Source organism: Chrysemys picta, chromosome 16 (assembly GCF_011386835.1).
Source record: "Chrysemys picta bellii isolate R12L10 chromosome 16, ASM1138683v2, whole genome shotgun sequence".
In the NCBI taxonomy this organism is placed as follows: Eukaryota; Metazoa; Chordata; order Testudines; family Emydidae; genus Chrysemys; species Chrysemys picta.
This window is the reverse complement of record NC_088806.1, coordinates 6,665,993-6,678,915: the sequence shown is the minus strand read 5'-3', so window position 1 is coordinate 6,678,915 and position 12,923 is coordinate 6,665,993.

The window sequence follows — 12,923 nt, the reverse complement described above, 5'->3', positions numbered from 1 at the left end:
TCTGAGGCTATTGTCTACACTGGCAGAGTTACTGCACCGGGAGTTACAGTGCTACTCAGAGCGCGCTGAAGGGGAACCGCTATTGTGTGTTCACACTGTCAGCTGCCTGCGCAATAGCGTGTTCACAGTTGAGGCACTTACAGCAGTGTTCGGAGCGGTGCACTCTGGACAGCTATCCCACTGAGCATCTTTTCCTCTTCTGCTGCTAAGAGTTGTGGGAAGGTGGATGGAGATGTTTCCTAAGCCCAAAAGCGGCATTCCACAGTGGTCAGCACCTCCGTGAATGCCCTGTTATGCATTACTTCGCATCTCAGCAATCCCTTTGCTTCCATCTGCATTTGGCGCCATCTTTCAATGATTTGTGTACTGCGCGCTCTGCCTATTCGATCTGTAGAAATAGATCCTGCATTTGCTAACACCTCACGAGTGGCAGTGGAGTTATTCCTTAAACTACAAAGACAAGAGGAGTTCAACATTGATTTTGCCATGTGTAGTAGCTGTGACACAGGATTGCTTGTGGTATTCACGGAGGTGCTGACCACAGTGGAATGCCACTTTTGGGCTCAGGAAACAAGCACTGAGTGGTGGGATCACATCGTGATGCACGTCTTGGATGACGAGCACTGGCAGCAGAGCTTTCGGATGAGGAAAGCCACATTCATGGGACTGTGTGATGAGCTCGCCCCAGCCCTGTGGTGCAAGGACATGAGAATGAGAGCTGCGTTGGAGAAGCACTTGGCAATTGCACTGTGGAAGCTGGCTACTCCAGACTGCTACCAATCAGTTGCTAACCAGTTCGGAGTGGGAAAGTTGACCGTTGGACGCGTGTTGACAAGTGTGCAGGGCCATTAATCGCATCCTGCTCTAAAAGACTGAGACTCTGGGCAACGTGTGTGACATTGTGGATGCCTTTGCACAAATGGGCTTCCCTAACTGTGGAGGGGGATAGATGGCAAGCATATTCCAATTCTGGCACCTGACTACCTAGCCACCAAGTACATTAATCACAAGGGGTATTTTTCACACGCATCTTTCAGAACACTGGCCTATTCAGGAAGCTGAAAGCAGGGACTTTCTTCCCGGACCAGATCACTGTAGGGGAAGTCGAAATGCCCATTGCGAACCTGGGAGACCCTGCTTACCCCTTAAATCCTTGGCTTATGAAGCCATACACGGGGCATCTTGACAGCAGCAAGGAGTGGTTCAACAACAGGCTGAGCAAGTGCAGAATGACTGTTGAGTGTGCTTTTGGCCATTTAAAGACCTGCTGGCACTGCCTATATGGAAGGCTGGACCTGGCCAATGACAATATTCCTATGCTTATAGCCGTGTGCTGTACGCCCCATAATATTTGTGAAGGGAAGAGTGAAAGCATCACTCAGGGCTGGACGGCTGAGGCTCAGCACCAGGAGGCTGAATTTAAGCAGCCAGAGACCAGCACTATTAGAGGGGTGAAGCGTGGGGCCATAAGGATCAGGGATGCCTCGAGGCAGCAATTTGAAGCTGAAAGCCACTAATATTTGTTGCTATGCATGGGAGTGCAGTGCTTGTAATGCTAAGAGGTGATTGTGATTGGTGCAGATGATGCATCATAAAGGTTTAAGAGAATTGCATGTTTTTTTGCAAGGCTCTGTTTGCTTTCCATTAATGGAATAAAGATTGCTTTCAAGACAAAACTATTCTTTTATTAAAAAGCAACCACCGGAGGAGAGAAAAACAAAAACAAAAACACAAAACATCAGCACTGTGGGAGATGGGGGAAGGGAGGGTCCCATGAGGAGGTGGGGTCCAGGGACGGTTAAAGATTTGTGTATGTCCAGGTATCATATGCAACCTTATCCTTAGGAGTACAGTGCAGCGGGTACTGTATTTCAGCTGGAATAAACTACAGAGGGACAGGTTTTGAGTGCACTGGGTACTGGGTGTCTGCAGGGCTAGACTGTGATGGGGGCAGGAGTGGAATGCAGTGGGTACACATTGGAACCAGGAGGTTGCTAAGAGTGTGTTGGCACTGTCTGGGGGGGTGAATGGGAAGGAGTTTTGCGACAACAGATGCAGGGGAGGGTGGTCGCAGAGCTGCTTGGTTTGCAGTGCTAATAGCACCTGCAGCGTGTCTCTTGGCACTCCATAATATTTAAGAGCCACCCCATGGCTTCATTCTGGCACACCACGTTCTCCTTTTGGTCCCTCTTCTCACTGTCTGGTTACTCCGTCAGTTCTTGTTCTTCAGCTGCAGAGTGCATAATGACCTCATGCAGAAAGTTCTCTTTAGTTCTTCATGGCCACTTTCTAATTCTGCGCAGCTGTTCAGCCGCCAATAACAAAGAGGGAGGCTGGGATCCCAAGGGCATATCTGTGAAGCCGTTTTACAGAAGCAGTATTGTTTGAGTAGTATAAGGACCCTACCGTCAATCAAACCCTAACCCCGCCCCTTGACCCCTTAAGTCCCGCCCCTTGACCCCCTTGGTCCCTCCCACCTGTCACCGGAAGTCCCACCCCATGGGGGTATTCCTTCCGGGGTTAAGGTGCCACCTGACCGGAAACAAGGTGTGTCATGTGACCCCTCTAAGAACTCCCCCCACCGCCCTCTACCAATCAGGAGGGTTTTCGTCCCAATAGGACCGCCCCGAGAGGAGATTTGGACCAATTAGGGTGACTTCCGGGGGTGGGGTGCCCCATCCGGAAGTGGGTCGTGTGACCCCTCTAAGAACTCCCCCCACCACCCTCTACCAATCAGGAGGGGTTTCGTGCTGACAGGACCGCCCCGAGAGGAGATGTTGACCAACCAGGGTGACTTCTGGGTTGGGGTGACCCCTCCGGAAGGGAGTCGTGTGACCCCACTAAGAACGCCTCCCAAGGCCCTCTGCCAATCAGAGTGCAGCACCATTAGCCCCATAAAGCCCAGCGCCAGACAGAGGAGGCGGCCATCTCTTACCAAGGACATGTGTTTTCGAAAGCGTGGAAAGGCTGCTTAGAGGAAACATGGACTCCTTCAGCACCCCCGTGAGAATGTCAGACTTTGTTTTAGCCCCAAGGGTCTTTGACCATCCGCGGAGAAAGCGCTACAGCAGCGACAGTTCCGAGGAGGAGGAGGGAGCAACCGCGGGGAGCCCTTTGGCCCAGCCGTTGCTGGATACGCCGGAACCTGACCCCGAAACCCTCGTGAGACACCCCGATGAGCGTGACGGCCTCTCTTTGTCCACCCCCTCAGAGGTGGAAGGCGATCTCGGCTCGGGGGAGTCACTGGCAGACAAGGTGAACGGAAAAGACGGCACTCAGGTAAATGAATGCTTAAGAAGCGATGGTCGAGGAGAGATTGGTAACTCTGAGGATGATGGCTATGAGGAGTTTAAGAGGCTTTGCATAGAAAGTGTGGAAAGGCTGCTGAGAGGAAACAGGACAAGGCAAACGGAAAAGACAGTGCTCAGGTAAAATGAATGATTAAGAAGCGGCGGTCAAGGAGTGGGGGTGGGTAATGGGGTAGGAACCGGGGGTTGCGTAAATTAAAAAACAAGCAGTGAGGGGTGCTTACACATTTTCTTTTCTGAAAATTTCTCAACAGCTCGACGATGCCTTTCTAGAGGACCCGGACAGCGATGCATCAAGCAGCGAAGATGAACTGGCCCCACCATGTTTTTGCTCAATGCCAATACGAGTTGTTGAAGAGGACTCAGCGGATGATGGCTATGAGGAGTTTAGGAGGCATCTTGGCATAGAACTAACTGAGCCAGTGCCACGTCATGAGCGTAAAAAAGTCATGCGGACTATTGTACGCGTTGCTGTTTATACTATCCTTAAACACTGCCTTAGGGAAAAGCTTTTTGAAGATTGTGAGGGCTGTGTCATAGATGCGCCAGGCCAAAGACACCATGATTGTGTGACTTGGACTTCAGTGGATATAAACTGCAAGCTCCGGGGCCTGTGTGCTGAGCTGTGTTTGGAAAGCTTATTAAACACTGTTGTTGCCATAAGTTATGGTATGCAATGTTTGTGCCTAACCCAACAACATTTAGCGCAAGGGGTGACCTTGATAAATGCTGTGCAATTCAGTGCAGACCCTGACCGTGTTCTAAGGAAAATGACCAAACCGGAAGATGCCTGCTTAGAGCATTATCTTGACCGTTTAGTCCGCACAAAGAGTTACAGAACCATGCTTAAGAAAAAAACTATTTGTAAGAAATCTAAAAGGATTACGTTAGAGAATGGTGAGGGGACAAACATGTGATATAAAACTTGGTAGCTGTAAAATTTTTAAAAAGGGGGGTTTGTGACTATTGTGTTTTGTTAGAAGGCCTTTGGCCTTTAAGTGAGCTAAAAAGTTTTAATGAAGCATCTTGGTTTTGTTTTCAAGAAGCTGTATGTTTTTAAATAAAAAAATTAATTGTTTGTGAGAATTAGCTCTTGTGTTTTTGTGTGTGTGTGTGTGTGTGTGTGTGTGGCAAAAAGCTGAAATGTACGTTGTGGTGGGGAAGGGGAAAAAATCCTAAAAATGTGCTTACAATAAAACAACCGAGGCTAGTTCAGACATATGTCTGAGTACAATAGAGTTAATATGGAGATATACTTATCTCATAGAACTGCCTTTACTAGGAGGGCCAAATATTGATTTTGCCCCAGAGCCCTAAGTGGCCCTCTCAAGGCTTGAACTCACAACCCTGAGCTTAACAAGCCAATGCTTAAACCACTGAGCTATCCTTAGGCTTTTGGACTGAATGGGATTTTAACCACACACACCCAGACAAAACAGCTTCACTACCCCAGATCACAAAAGGGAATGCTATGGGAGGGGTGATTAAATTAACCTGTTAGCAACTATGTTTGAAACAATGGGCTAAGAGGGTATAAAAAACTTAGGTATGCTGCAGTTTGTTCTTTTAACAGAAAACTTTCTTGGATAGCTGCTGGACTGCAAAAAGAGGTAAGACTTGCTGTCTTTAACTCTGAAACTATGTATTATATAAGGCCACTCTTTGCCCATGCTGTCTTAGTAAATAATGGTGCCTATGTTTATTGCAGTGTGATCTGTTTAGCATGGAACCAGTAACTTTAAACTGCATTTTACCACCAGGCCAAGGTAAAAACCATTTTAACTATAGTTGTGCTTAATACTGTTGAATTTTAAAAAAAAGTATTACACAGGCTGTATAGGGCTTTGGTGGTAATACTAACTAACATTTTTGCTTGTTCTTGAACCTGAAGGCCCAAGCACACATGAGGGGGAACAGAACAAGCATGTGCCTGCAACACTTTATCCTATAGTGAAAGGTAACTTTTTATTTTTTTTTATTTTTAAAGTACTTGGCACAGGGTTTTTGTTTTTTTACTCTGCATAATGTGATGAGTTTTTAAAATGGGGTGGATGTTACTAACTAAACCCAAAGGCACATGGCTGTGGGTTTAAACAAGCATGTGGCTTTTAAAATGCATGTGGGGTTTTTGAAAAGTATATGGCTGCAAACTGTGGGTTTTAAACTGGTGGTATGTGTATTTTAAACTAACAAGGGCTTCTCTGCAAAATGGATTTTAAAAGCAGTTTTTGGCTTTACATCTCATTTTTGCAGTATAATTTAAAAACCTGTTTGTTGTACAGCCTGAAATGGATTATTTTGTTGTAAAGCTATGACTTTTTAAATAGAAAAACACCCTAATGAAGTGTGTGAGATGTATGTTTACAAGACGGTTTCATGTGTTTTATAATAATGTTGTTGTTTGCTCCACAGTACAGTCAAAACATGAGAGATCCTTAGACCAGAAGGAAAACAAGCTGAAAAGAAAAAGGAAAGAAACCGCTGAAAAGGAAAATTCACCAGCATCAGTGACTGATGGATGGATGAAGCCCTGTAAATATATTTTGCTTATTGGTTTGGTTGTTCTATGAGGTTTTGTATTTTAAGTAAATACATAGGTGTGGGTGAGAGAGGGTGGTAAAGTTCAGTTTTTGTAAAATGTTGTTTTTTCCCCTGTCATAGGCCTGGGCAACTCTTCTGACAATGCGGTAGTCAGAGATACAAGGACATCTCCTCCAGAACTGCCAACGAACCAGGAATCTGCGTTGAGACCTTTAACAACGCAGAACAGCACAAGAGTGCAGCTGAAACATCCGGGCGGTCCAAACCTCATATACGTCAAACCCAAGGACAAAACAAAAGACTCTAGTAAAAAACAACCATGCCACCACAACTCCAGTTCCTCAGTGGCCACCACCACACCAAGCCCTGAGGAAACTGTGAGCAAAAACACCCACATTCACAAACCCAGAGCACGCACTCTAGGGGTTCTGAATGTGCGCAAACCCGGAGCATGTGCTCTAGGGGCTGCGTTTAAAAAACCATGGCTTAAAAGCTTCTGCGATGCTGAGGTATTACAATCACACAACCAGCACTCTAGTTCCTCAGCGGCCACCACCACACCGAGCCCTGAGGAAACTGTGAGCGAAAACACCCACATTCACAAATCCGGAGCATGCGCTCTAGGGGTTGTGAATAAAAAACCAAGAACTGACAAACCATTCTCCTAAAACCATAAGCTTGTCCCAGCTCCCCCATATTCTAGTAGTTGGGAAGGGGTTGAGGCTTCCCTCAAAAAAGTGGTGGAGGATGTATCCTCGGGTAGTCTAAAAGAACGGGATTCTAGAAAGAAATGGGAAAAATATGATGCTTGGTTCAGAGCCATGATGAAAAACATAAGGGCTGGAAAGGGTGGCTCTGAGCAGGCAGGACTAATCGTGAAAAGGGGCCTGGGTAAAAGGGGCACCCTCCAGGGTACACATCAGCTCATGTGTAAACAAAAGGGGGGACAGCACTTGGGGGATAAACAGATGGCTGCCAAAAAGTTCCAGGCCCAGGTTGTTGTAAGAATTTTAAAAAGGGCTAAAGAGGTAATGAGGAAAAAAACAAAAACAAAAAGAGATGCCCCCTACTGGAGGCTCTCAAACTGGCTTGTCTAAAAATGGGGAGGCGAAATCAGACTCTGGTTTAGCAAATTCCCAAGAGGGCTCTCCTGACGGGTCCCGTTCTACTCCCAATGACCCTCATGGAGGCGCCTCAGAGTCTGACTCTCAAATAGCATCTGATGTAGAAGATGCCTCTAATTATCCCATAGAGGAACCCCCAAGTAACCCCGAAAATGCCGAGCTGTATATGGAGAGAGTGAGAAGTTGGCAACGTGAAGTATCCAGATTTGGGGGGTCGGTGTATTGTGAGGAATTTCGTTTTGTTAATCTTGAGCAAATAAATTCAGCTCAGCAGGTTGTTGAAGCCATACACCGTGGAATACAGTTAGTGCTCAATGACATTAATAGTAGGGTAGGCCCTGATTATGTTCAGTTACGTTTAGAGAGCCATAATTTAACTCACTCTTTGTTTTCGGTCAAAAGAACTAGGGATGAGCTGTCTGCTGAGGATTTCTTAAATCAGACCTCAAAACTGCTACAGAGCAATAGAGTTGCATCTCGATGGGACGTTGCGCCTTGTTGTGACGGTTGTAAAAAATAGGGGTGGGGGCGCTCGTAGAGTTTTAAATACTATCCTTAATAGTCAAATTATTCATAAAAAGAGATAGTGTTTAGTAGACCTGACTTACACCGGTACCAATTTGTGTTTTGCGGGTGGGCTCTTGGCCGTCATGTCCGATCGTAAACCTACGGACGCGGAATTGTTACCGGAGGCGAGAAAGTTACATGAGAAACTGGGGTGGTCAGATCAAAAAAAGGTTATGCTCAGCGACGTAGCAAAGTTTGAACAGCATTTAGGAGTTAACATACAGGTGGTGCTGTATACGGTGAAAGGCGGCTGGGGCTTTTTTAAAACGGGGGGGTACAGTGTACCCCAAGACTTATTTTATCCTGTTGCACGATGAGCATTACTATGGGGTTTTGGATGTAAAAAAGTTGTTCGGTGCGAAAAATTATTGTGAGTTTTGCCACATGGTGTACAGCCACGACCACTCTTGCAGGTATCGTTGCCGCCTCTGCCTGTGCTCAGACAGCGTGGGCGTGCAGCAGCGGTGTCCTAGCTGTAGACTGTATTGTCGGTCCAAAGAGTGTTTAGACAGACTTATTGACTGGGCATCAAAAAACCAAGTTGAATGCCTGTCTAAAACTTTGTGTGAGAAGTGTCAGTCTTACGTGAACAAGCGGCATAGGTGTAAAGGGAGACGGTGTAAGCAGTGTCAGGGTTTGATCGTTGGTGATGTAGACAGTCACCTCTGTTTTATGGACAGCCTTAGAAAGCCCGAATCTTCAGAAAAGTATATTTTTTATGATTTCGAATGCACGCAGGAGACCAGGGTGCACACTCCCAATTACATTTTTGCTATGTCCCTAAAGCCAGAAAAATCCTGGGAATTTAAGGGTGATGAGTGTCTTTCTGTGTTTGTGAAGACCTTTATTGGCAAAATTTATTCGGGACTACACGTTCCTAGCACATAATTCTAAAGGTTATGATGCATACTTTATTGTTAGACAGTTACTCAAGGAAAAAATGGGCCTAGAACTGATCACTCAGGGTAGTAAACTAATGTGCGTGGAAGTTAAGGCCCTGGGCATTCGTTTTATAGACTCTTTAAACTTCTTGCCCATGAAGCTTAGCAAGCTACCGCAGGCGATGGGGTTTGAAGGGTGCAAAAGGTATTTTCCACACTTTTTTAACACGTTAGAAAATCAAAATTACATGGGGCCTATGCCCGGTATGGAGCACTATGGTGTAGAAAGCATGATGCCCAGAGAAAAAGCATCAGAGGGGTAGCCGTGTTAGTCTGAATCTGTAAAAAGCAACAGAGGGTCCTGTGGCACCTTTGAGACTAACAGAAGTACTGGGAGCATAAACTTTCGTGGGTAAGAACCTCACTTCTTCAGATGCAAGTAATGGAAATCTCCAGAGGCAGGTATATATCAGTGTGGAGATAACGAGGTTGGTTCAATCAGGGAAGGTGAGGTGCTCTGCTAGCAGTTGAGGTGTGAACACCAAGGGAGGAGAAACTGTTTCTGTAGTTGGATAGCCATTCACAGTCTTTGTTTAATCCTGATCTGATGGTGTCAAATTTGCAAATGAACTGGAGCTCAGCAGTTTCTCTTTGGAGTCTGGTCCTGAAGTTTTTTTGCTGTAAGATGGCAACCTTTACATCTGCTATTGTGTGGCCAGGGAGGTTGAAGTGTTCTCCTACAGGTTTTTGTATATTGCCATTCCTGATATCTGATTTGTGTCCATTTATCCTCTTGCGTAGTGACTGTCCAGTTTGGCCAATGTACATAGCAGAGGGGCATTGCTGGCATATGATGGCATATATAACATTGGTGGACGTGCAGGTGAATGAGCCGGTGATGTTGTAGCTGATCTGGTTAGGTCCAGTGATGGTGTTGCTGGTGTAGATATGTGGGCAGAGTTGGCATCGAGGTTTGTTGCATGGGAAAAGAGAAAAAGCAGAGTTTCTCGACTGGTATCGGGACCACAGCTCTGAGGCATTTGACTTGCAGAAAGAGCTCGCGTATTTCTGTCAGCAGGATGTAAAAATTTTGAGACAGGCCTGTATCCTATACAGAAAAGAGATTATGAAAATGACGGAGAAGGGAGATGCAGTAGAGAGAGAACCTGGTAAATTCACTGAGATAAAACTGTGTATAGATCCATTCCAGTACATAACACTGGCATCTGTCTGCATGGCTATGTACAGGTTTATGTTTTTGGAGCCTAACACGGTAGCTCTTCTCCCTCCAGACAACTATTACAGGCAGACAAAGATATTCGACCCCATCTATTCCGTGGCTGTTGTATATCTCTCACAAAGAAAATATACAAATACGGCACGCTTTACAGCGTGGGGAACTACAGGAAGGCCCCTACTTTTTAGACGGTTATGCCGATGTTGATGGGGTACACACAGCCTTTGAGTTGAACGGGTGTTTTTTCCACGGCTGTGTCACCTGTTATTGTGAAAAAGCACAAAATCCTATGACGGGGACATCTTTTGGGTTTCTTTATTACAAGACTCAGCTCAAGACCGACTATCTGAAACGACTTGGTTTTGTAGTGAGGACTCTTTGGGAGCACGAGTGGGAGGTGATGAAAGAAACAGACAGGGAGCTTGCAGACTTTTTAAACCGAGCCCAGTTACCCCGCCTCTCATGCCTAGGGATGCTCTTTTTGGGGGGAGGACAAACGCTATCCGCCTATATTACAAGCCTAACCCCGGGGAAGAAATCCACTATTATGATTTTACCAGCCTGTACCCTTTCGTAAACAAAACCAAAGAATACCCTATCAGACACCCCGATATAGTCTATGATAAATTTGGGCCCCTTGCAAATTATTTTGGAATTGCAAAAGTTAAAGTGTACCCCCCAGGAGGCCTCTTTTTCCCATTGTTACCTGTCAGAGTGGGTGGCAAGCTTATGTTCCTGCTATGCCGAACCTGTGCAGAAACCGAGCAGCGGGAGACATGCACTCATACTGACGAGGAGCGGGCCATCCTAGGGACTTGGTGCACGGTGGAATTGAACGCGGCCATAGCGAAGGGGTACGCGGTGGCTAAGATCTATGAAATCTGGCATTTTAATGAAAAATCTGAAACTCTTTTCAGAGTACATAAAATTACACCTCTGTCAGAAACAAGAGGCTTCAGGGTATCCCAGTTGGTGCACAGACGAGGAAAAACAAAATAAGTACGTTAGCGATTTCTACCAGAAAGAAGGAGTGCATTTACGCCAACACGAGATCAGATCAAACCCTGCTAAACGCCAAATCGCTAAACTGTTTTTAAATTCTCTGTGGGGTAAATTCGGCCAAAGATCCAACCTACCCAACACCAGCATCGTGAGAGACCCTGACAAACTCTTGCAGTACCTGTTCTCCCCCAATTATGAGGTTTCATCCTGCGAGTTTATCGATGATGAAACAGCGTGCGTGTCGTGGAAGCACACAAAAGAACAGTACTCTGTCTCTGGCAATACCAATGTTTTCATAGCCTGTTTCACCACCGCTTATGCCCGCTTAGAATTATACAGCCTCCTAGACGGTTTGCAAGAGCGGTGCCTGTACCACGACACTGACTCGGTGATATTTGTGAAAAGGGAGGGTGACTGGAATCCCCCTCTGGGGGATTATTTAGGGGACCTCACGAGCGAGATCCCGCCAGATCAACACATCACCGAGTTTGTGTCGGCAGGCCCGAAAACCTATGGGTATAAGCTGTCGGGTGGAAAGGCCTGTTTGAAAGTCAAAGTAAACGTAGCAAACTGCGAAAAGATCAACTTCGACAGTTTGAAAGATCTAGTCTTGGACTATTGCACGGGTCTGCAAGAAATCACCTCAAAAAAGATAGAGGTGCAGCAGCCCTCTATCGTAAGAAACAAAAACCAGTGGCAAATAGAGACAAAAACCCTTAAAAAGACACAAAAAGTGGTTTACAACAAGAGGGTCCTAGGAGAAGGTTTTAAAACCCTGCCCTACGGTTTTTGAAAAATGGATACGAGGTGGAAACATCCCTTTTCTGCAATTCTCGCGGGGCCTAGCAACTGCGGGAAAAGTTACTTTATAAAAAACGTGTTGGATAATGCCAAACACACACTGTCTGTTATGCCTGAGAATATCATGTGATGTTACAGTTGTTGGCAACCTCTGTATAAAGAACTGCTTTGAAAATATCCCTTTATCAAATTTGTGGAGGGTCTGCCTGATGCTTTTGATGATGTCAGTTTGTTTCCTACTAATAAAGTAAATATGATTATCATAGACTATCTGATGAACTCGGCTTGTGAAAGCGATGAAATCGAGAAAGCCTTTACCAAGTACGTGCATCACAGAAACCTGAGCATTATGTATATAGTTCAAAACGTATTTTGTCAGGGAAAAAAGAGTCGCACAATTAACCTAAACACAAAGTACATGGTTCTGTTCAAAAACCCCAGGGATAAATTACAAATTGCTACGCTCGCTCGGCAAATGTACCCCGGCAAAGCTCAATTCTTTCTTGAAGCTTTTGAGGATGCTACCAAAAGACCTTATGGCTACCTGGTGGTGGATTTAAATGCTTCCACACCAGAAGCTTAGACTAAGAACTGGTCTTTTCCCTCCAGACTGGCCGGCGGTTTATACTTTGAAAAGAACAGCCAGGTATAAAAAGAGATGACTTATCGGCAGGCCCCTTTTTAAAAGCTGGGGCTGCTGACCGAAAACATGTCTAGCTGCGTGAAAAGAAACCTGGGCCTTTTAAAATTACTTAGCAAATCGTCCCCACAGCAAAGGAGGGCTATACTGTGTTCGGCCTCTGACGACCTAGTAGCGGCCATCTCAGAAATAGCACTCAATACCTTAAAAGGAAACGTACCTTTAACACAGAATCAAGTGCGTGTGCTGAAAAAGAAACGCACGCTTATAAAAACTTTGTGTAATAAAAGGGTTTCACTTAAAAGAAAAAAGCATCTGGTGAAGCAGTCTGGGGGGTTTATCGGACCTCTGTTAAGTTTTGCTATCCCTCTGATAACGGGGCTTTTAACTAATCGATAATGGAGTATGCAGAAAAAATGTTCCTGGTGCCCAGCCACCAGTTGGAGCAATTAAGGGCTCCCCCTCCGGCAGAGGAAAATATCAGAACAACCGCAACTCGCTTACTGGATGCTGAAATGAAGTCTGTTCTTCAAAGAACTGACTTGGCCGAATACGAAAAGGCTAAACTTTACTGTGCCGTGCTTCAAAGGTACCTAATGTACGTGAAGCAGAGAGATGGGATAAAGGAAAAATAAGTCTGTTTCTACTGGAACAGGAACAAAGTGTGACTGCCAAACCCCCAGAAACACCAAAGAACTCCGACTCTGTTGCTCAGGAGGTGTTGGATAACGTGAATAAGCGTTATAAGAAAAATGCAATAGTATTGCTAAATAAGCTGGGCCAGGATAAAAATCTATCTTCATGGAATGATAAAGGGTCTTT